The sequence below is a fragment of the Zonotrichia leucophrys genome, chromosome 5, assembly GCF_028769735.1.
Source record: "Zonotrichia leucophrys gambelii isolate GWCS_2022_RI chromosome 5, RI_Zleu_2.0, whole genome shotgun sequence".
Taxonomy (NCBI): Eukaryota; Metazoa; Chordata; class Aves; order Passeriformes; family Passerellidae; genus Zonotrichia; species Zonotrichia leucophrys.
In genome coordinates, this window is record NC_088175.1 from 2,706,508 (window position 1) to 2,713,418 (window position 6,911).

At 44.1% G+C, this 6,911-nt stretch overlaps 1 long non-coding RNA gene across 1 annotated transcript; it reads right to left on the reverse strand.

Moving 5' to 3' along the window:
* Positions 1-951: 951 nt before the first annotated feature.
* Positions 952-6,096, reverse strand: LOC135448777 (uncharacterized). Its single transcript, XR_010440572.1, has 3 exons — positions 5,917-6,096; positions 5,641-5,814; positions 952-1,948 (listed from the first exon to the last, which is right to left on the reverse strand). It is a non-coding gene; the product is annotated as an uncharacterized LOC135448777 (long non-coding RNA).
* Positions 6,097-6,911: the final 815 nt, after the last annotated feature.

Sequence of the window (6,911 nt, forward strand, 5' to 3'; positions counted from 1 at the left end):
GGCTCTAGGGAGGCAGCAAGCTTCCCTAGGACGTGGCTGCAGTTTCATTTCTCACTCTCTGTCTCAGTTACTCAGCCTCCTCAGAGAGCTCTATCACTAAATGAAGAAGTTCATCTACCTGGGTGCATGTGAAATAATGGAACTGAGCTCTCACATGGGTGAAAGCTGCAGGAGAGCTGTGCAGCACAGCTGGGAATAAACCAGAGCTTGCCTGGGCCACAAGGGCATGGCTGGGAATGGCTCACAGCTGCCATGGTGTCCTGGGATCCATGAAGGGCGGGAATTCTGTCCCTGAGCATGAAGGGGATGCCTCAGTTCAGCTGCTTGCAGAGCTGTTGTGAATATGGTGTTGGAGACATCACACCAAGACACACACAGGGCATGAAGTTTGTCTCAGATACATCCTTGACAACCTTCTGGAGTGAGGGACATCTCCTGAGAAAAGCCAAGGTGAGGTCATTAGGTGAATCAGGGGAAGGCAGTGACCAAGTGTGTGAGCACAAAGCATCATTGTCTGTGACTGGTGAGCTTCCTTCTTTCTTGGAATAGGATCTGAGAAACTAATGAAGTGATTTCCACCCCCTCTCACTTCTGGTGGTCTGACCTCAGAAGGGAGTGGTAGAGAAACCAGCTGGGAGTAACTAGCTATTTAAAATGGATCAAGATTGTAGCTGGGAAACTTCCAGAAAGGACTACTGGGGAGGGAACAGGGAAACACCCAGGACATTCAGAACCAGCTAGCCAGTGAACTTGGAAAAGAAACAGTGAAGCAAAACGGTCTCTCCTCCACTAATCAAGAGAAATAAAGAACTGAAATACCCCCTGGAACTGATGGAAAATCAGGTCAGGAACAGAAATATTCATGCATTCACTCTAGTGGAGAGTAAAGAATTTCCAAACTCAATTTCTTTTGTGAAAACCTGGCTCCCTAAGGCTCTGAACGAGATGCAGAGAATGTCCCACTGCATGTGGTGTGCTGGTTCAGGATCCCTGCCAGGGCAATCACTCCCAATAACAAGCAAAGCAAAACTGAGCTGCCAAGTTTCAAATGTTCATGGGAGAGGGAGGCTCATGACTGTAGAAAGAGCAATGAGGAAGCAAGAGTTCATTTACTTCCAAATCAGCGTGAGTGTCCTCACTTGTTGTGCTGTTGCCTCAGATAACATGGGTTCAAGATAAGTTTCCCATTGTTCTGGGAGCTGTACTGATTCACAGCCCAAGGAAAGTACAACTAAAATTGAAGACACAAGGAAGCAGATAGATATGGATGCTGGGTGAACCTCATGGAAACAGGGCTTCATCTGGGCCATGGAGGGATGTGATGTTTCAGTGTCTGTAGACTCCAGAAGCAGACATGAGGCCCTTCCATGGAGGAAAGCCTTCAAGTCCATGCAATACATGTCATGGAAACAGATCTATATGAATCTGTATTTTGATTAGAAGGCAGCTCTAAAGGTCACCCAGTCTAAACCCCATGCTTGTTGCACATTGTCATCTAGGTCAGGTTTCTCATGTTCTTTTTCCCAAATTCTCTCTCTTTCTGATTCATCACTTCCCAGGGCTTCCCTCCCCCTAGTCCTTTTATTTTTTGTGATTACCCTTTTTCTGACAGTCTCTAGGCTAAAGCCACCTTATACTGGCAATAGTGTTGGTTCAAATGGAAGGTGGTGCTGGAGATCTCCTCAGTCCCTTCCAAGCAGCATTGCAGTGATTTTGGAGGAGTGCCAAACTCTACCCAGCCCAGGGTTTCCCTCTAGATGTGCAATCTCCTGATGGTTTCAGTGATTTTCTGCAGAAACTCCTGTTGTCTTTCAACTGCTCTCTGCCTCTAACTCATTGCAATGTATCGCAACAGGCACCCAAACTGCCTGGTGCAACTCCCCAACAAATTTTTGGGTCATATTGGCACTTCCTCCATATCTTTGCCTCATTCCCGTGTCAGGTACACCTGAAAAAAAGAGACAAAAGCTTTCTTATTTGTCTTGTTTGTCAGCCTGCAAGGCCAGTCCAGGGTTATTCACAAAGTTGTATAAAATACACATAAATGTTTCAGGTACACTATCTGCTTTTTAAATGAAAAAAAATCTAAAAATGTTATGCTGGGAAAAAACCCAAGAAAAATAGAGCTGACTTTGTATTTTCTGCAGGCTTTTTGCAAAGCAGCCTCTGTTTCAGGGACACCTGAGCTGCTGGGGCAGCCAGAGTGGTGTCCCTGGTCTGTCAGCATGTGAGTACCTCAGCCCTTGTTAAACCTGAGGGAACATTTTGCTTTCCCAGCCAAGGCTCTCATTGCAGCACCAAGCACTGCTCCATCTCCCTTCAGGGTGAGACTCTCCCTGCCTGGGTGTCCTCCTGCTGCTGGGATGAGTCACTGTGAAGGTGCCAACCCCTCTCTGGTGAGTGCAGAGGCACTGGGGCCTCTGAGCTGGGAAAGGTTGTGACCTGGAAGGGGAGAATTTGTGAACACACACACATACACGCATGGGCTTCCATGCCCCAGGACATAAAAAGGGATAGCAGCAAGTCACCAGCCTGGCAAACAGGACTTGTTTACAGCTCAGGGGCTCACACAGGGCATATTCCAAGGAGGCAGGCTGGGGCAGGAGCTGGGAGAGGTCTCCACAGCCCCACTGCACCCAAGGCAGACCAAGCTGTGACTCAGTGAGCAAACACAGCTGAGCACTGGAGCCTTGACTGGACTTGCTGCAGTAATCCTGGAGCTCCTGTTTGCTTTCCAAGGGGATTTAGCAGTGAGGGAACAGCCTACACAGGAAGGAGAATGGCAGATAATATTTGCTTCCTTTTGATATAAATATACTCCATTCCCACAAGAGGAAAAAAACAAACCAAGCTATCACAAGACAGCCAGTAAATGGTAACAGTAATAACAACAGCAGGAGCATCAACAACCCTTTTCAACTAATTCTTTATTTTCTTTTGTAAAAAGGGTTACTTTGACCTGACAGAAGAATGCACCAGAAATGATGTTGCATCATCTAAGGAAATGACACCTCTTGCATTTCCCCACTTCTCCTTTCTCTAGTGTTCCATCAGGATTTTGTGAGGCTATTGCAGGACACAAGAGGGGCAGGCACTGAAGAAATCACTCTGATCTCATGGTGGAACTTATTATTCTGGAAATCAATCCAGCCCCTGGGAACTGAGGGTGCTTTCTCTGAAAAGAAATTTCAACCTATTTTGTTGCTCAAGACATGCAATATAAACTTAGTGTGCTCCTCTGGCGCAAACTTTAAAGTGCATATCATGTGGGCAAGGACACACAGAAATGACCCCTTGGTCCAGCTTATGTCAGTATTGTCATACAGAGGCAAAAACTCCCTGCCCTTCAAAAAGGCACTGCTTGAAAAATGCAGTCCTTGAGGTTGACATTATTTTATCTAAGTTCTGTTACTGCTCTTTGTGCATTAATTGCTACATGATGTGAAAACGAAATACAAGGACAAAAGGAAAATCTTGTACCATTTCATTTCTCACTTTAGACATTTAGCATAATTTCTTATTACTTTGTGCAGAAGTTCAGCATAAAATTGCTTGGCCTCCAGACACTGAGCATTACAGGTGTTGTAAATGTTAGAGGGTCCACCTGAGAGCCCTGACTATTTTTGCAGGGATAAATACAGGTGAAAGAATCATTTGTAATGAATATCATTCAACAAACCATATCTTCCATTTGTGAATTGTCCGTGAAGAGATTGTAATTTTCCTGAGCTGCTTGGTGAATCACTTCTGGAAATCATTCTTCACTAGCAGCTTCTTGGAGGGCAATTTGCTGGGAGCATTTCATATCCAAAGTTTGCAACTTGAGCTATTTTTATGAGGTGTGTCACTTCCCTGGAAGGATCCATTCCCTAGTTAGATGACTGTAACTCCTGAAGTTTGACTTTGTGTTCTCAGTTACAAATATGAATTTTGAAACTTTATAAAGGTGTCCTGAATGATTTGTTTGATATCTGTTTGAAATAGATTTGCTTTTTGCAAATATTGGTAAAACATAAAAAACAAAACCAGCAAGGTTGAGGCAAATTCATTGCAGCATTCAAATTAACATCTTGGCCGCTCTAAACTCCTGAGGTCAGGCTCTGTGCTTTTGGTGGCTGGTTTGCAATGAATGATATATCATCTTGGGTCCAGCAGTTTTTTGGTAAATGGTGTTATTGAAAAGGCAGAGATAAAATAAAACCCATCAGAGGTCAGGCATAAACAAAAAATGTTAACACTGGTGATGAGTGTTACTCATGTGACTAATTCAGAATTACTGCCCCTGATCCTGCTCAAACACAGCCACTCTGCTGACTTGGGAAGAGCCTTTCCCTGTGTCCTTTATCTCTGCCACAGCAAAACTAATTTCCCAATTTTCCTCAGCTGAAACAGTTGACAGGCAGGAGATTAGCTGGAAATTAGGTCATCTGGGAAGAACACCCCTCTCCTAAATACTCCCAGAGATATTGTTCAAACCTGGAGCTGCAGTGGAGGCCTTAATGGTGGATAAAGAGAGAAGAAAGCTCTTTAGACAAGGTTCATGTTTCTGTTGGCAGTGCTGTACGAAGCTGTTCCAAAACATGTGATAGTGCCAAGGGTTGTGTTCCTTCAGCCCAGGCTTGGCTTTTCCTCCTCATGTCCCACAATGACAGCTCGTGTTGAAGGTGAGGGAGGGTGGGGTGTGTGGGAACCTGCTGGAGGATTGTTTTCTCCTCACAGCTCCTTGGAGCTGCTCCAGGCTGTGCTCTGGGAGCAGAGATGTCCCTGAGGAGCTGGGGCACGAACCTGAGGGCCAAGACAGTGCCCAGACAATGTGCCCCTCTCCTCTCTCCCTCCCAACATCAGACACAAGTGGCAGCCTATAAAAATTTGCCTTTTACACCAAGACAGCTGGAGGAAGGCAACTGGAAATGAGGCTTATGGGTTTGTTGAACTGGAAAGGAAACTAAGCCTTTTAATATTTGCCTCTGCACTCTTCCAATCACACACAGAGAGAAGGCCTTATCTTTCGATCACAAAAGAAGTATTGGCAAGGCCTCAGGTAATCCCAGCAAGACCTGCTCAAATAAAAGTTTGCAGAGCACAAAGCTGTGAAAATTAAGGGGTTCAGAGAGTCTATCACTCAGTCAGGAGGATGTGCTTCCTGAGAGCCCAGAGCCACTCTAATGAACCTGACAGAGACAAGATGCCTCTGGCATCTCTCATCCACCTGGAGATGGACGGACAGAAATGAGACAGGCACCTTCCCAGAAGGAACATGGAGTGGTTAACAGAAAATCCTTAATTATAAATGATCAGGATTCAGGGCTCCTACTAGTGGATGCACTCTTGGCCTTCCCCAACCCAAAGGTTTTAGTTAAAAAGGCAGACAAATGAACTACTTTAGCCCAGTAATGATTTCATAAATGCACGTGTCTAAGTAATGATTCCCTGAATTATGCCTTCCTCCCACTCCTATTAAGCCATCATGCCTGGATAATCTAACACTTTGAATTAAGCCCTCCTAGTTTACCCATTCTGTGCTGAGAAACTCAGCAAATTGCTGACCCCTATCAAGTCCCTACAAGTGCAAAATCATTCTTTTTATTTATACAAGTCATCCCACAGGCCAGATTTATAGGACAGGAAAAGTAAATGCACCTGTGTTGATGCTGCAGTAATTTCATCCTGTTCTGCTGGGGAGTCTGCTTAAAAATGACACTTTGATGGTGCAGTTTGATGGAGTTTGGCTACAGAACAGCCCAGCTGGCCAGCATTCAGGGGTGAGCAGAAACAGGGCTGGAAATGAAGGTGGCTTTTGTGGCCCTTCTATTCCTAATAATGTATATTAAAAAAAAAATAGGAAAAAGAATCATTATGAAGAAGAGGGGAAAATAACTACTCATTGGCTGCAAGAGGATTAACAAGGTAGTTTACCATAATATTAGAGGGGAGGAAGTCTTTTTATGGAAAATAGTGTGGGGAAGATGATTATTTTTACTTGCAGTTGTTTTCCTTGCCTCCCTGTTGTTCTTTTTTCAGTTCTCTAGAACAGGCTCAGAAAGTGGTACAAATCATATTATTTGCTAATGTGCCAGCCTGGTGAGTGGAGAATTTTTAGTGGTCTGCAAAGAGAACAAGCACAATTCCTGTTATTTGTTAATCACCTCTGTGTGCTTAACTTTCAAAGGCTGTTTTAAACATTTATCTTCCTTTTTCTCCAAGGATTTGTGTTTTTTTCTAAGAAGAACATTAACTCTATCCCAGCCAAAACCAGGGCAGTAATGTTTCATTCCTTCCTGAGCCCAAACATGGTGGGTATAGAGAAGATAACACTCACAAGGAATGGCTTAAGGTCTTTAACTTTACATTTGAAATCTGAAAGCAAAACTCGAGGACTTCTCTATCATGGTAAAGAAAAAAACCCAAACCAATCAGCAAAACCCACAGAAAAACAACAACCAAAAGCCATCCCAAAATTTTGTTTAAGTGAGTAGCTTCACACAAGCTCACCTTTTAGCATTTCTAAGAAGTGTGGCAAGTTACAACTGCTGCAAATGGATCCATCACAGAATAAGCCCTGGCTTGTCACAAACTTTTGCTGAACCAATAAATGGCCAGTCTCAACACATTGTATTACAGATATTGTGCAAGTCTACCAGTAAATAGACAGCCCCAGCTTGCCTGGGTCTTACTCACCTTATTTGTCTGCCCAGAAAATGGGAAACAGCTTAATGAAATTAAGTACAGTCAGACCAGTCAGATTTCAACTCCTTTTTTTTCTGATATGTGACCTTAACTGCCTGCAATGTTGTCGAGCTCTTTTCAGTTTTTAGGTGGTGTAAAGGGCCATTAAGTGACTCATTCTGCAGAGATAAGGGAAGACAGCAAAGCCCTAGTGAGGTTTGGGGTCCTACTGGACCCTGGCTAGA